The following is a 1240-nucleotide window of genomic DNA, read 5'->3' on the forward strand; positions in this document are numbered from 1 at the left end:
ACGGTGGATGGTGAGCCCAGAACATGTCCACACCACGGTGGATGGTGAGCCCAGAACATGTCCACACCACGGTGGATGGTGAGCCCAGAACATGTCCACACCACGGTGGATGGTGAGCCCAGAACATGTCCACACCAGGTGGATGGTATGGTTATGGAAACTATACAGGAAAGATTCTGATTTCCACTTTTGTAAGCTACCTATTGCGCAACTATTGCGCAAATGAAAACATCTGGCAATGTGGGGGGTAGTCAATAGCAGGCCACGATGGGAACGAGCCTCCCTACCATCGCAGGTGATGCCAGGAAGGCTAATTTTCTTTGCGGCCTGCTATTGGCTGCACCCCCTTTACCCAGGCATAAGTATTACCTGTATTCGGTGCTGGGCATTTGGGGGGGCATAATATGGTGTGGAAAATTCGCGATTCCGCCACCATTTTACAGGTTTTGTTCCTATGGCCCTCCTTTTGCGTCAAAACTGACCCATTCTCTGGGTCAGTAGCAATACAATGGGAGTGTGGCAGGGGAGGAGCAAAGGCAGTTGGTGGGATGGGCCAGGGGTGGGTAGTTAGGGGGCCCAATTCAGATACTTGCTATGGGGCCCAATGATTTCTATGTACGCCCCTGGGTAGAGGTTCACCTTCCAGTAGATTCTAAACATGCAGCCAGAGCTACAATGTAATGGTTTAGATTAGAGTTGAGCGAACCTGCCTTTTGGCATTTGGCAGGTTCAAGTTCGGGGTTTAAGTGAATAAAGTAAAAGATTCCGCACTCACGGAATCCATCATGTAATTCAATGCCGGCATGCCGCATAATACAAGTGTATCAACAGCCCCAAGGGTTCCGTTCTGCTGGCCATACACTTGTATTATGACGGCATGCAAAACTGAATGTCTCTAAAGGCCTTCTGTTTGGCATGTCGGCATTGAATTAGGTTGTGGATTCCATGAGAATGGAATCCCTTACGCAGTTCACTTAAAGGGTTTCTACCACTTGGATTTGACATAATTAGGTGTCAGACACTAGCGCTCCGCTAGTGTCTGCTCTGCCAAACTATCCTGCTATAATAGATTTTGGGGCAGCCGTTTACCTAAAAAAATAACTTTTATTAATATGCTAATGACCCTCTAGGTGCTATGGGGGCGTCATTAGCACCTAGAGGATCGGTCTACCTTCTCAAGATGCCGCCGCTCAGCGCCTCCCTCCAGCCCGCCCATCTGCTTCGGAATGCAGCAAACGGA

The sequence above is a fragment of the Bufo gargarizans genome, chromosome 2, assembly GCF_014858855.1.
Source record: "Bufo gargarizans isolate SCDJY-AF-19 chromosome 2, ASM1485885v1, whole genome shotgun sequence".
NCBI lineage: Eukaryota > Metazoa > Chordata > Amphibia > Anura > Bufonidae > Bufo > Bufo gargarizans.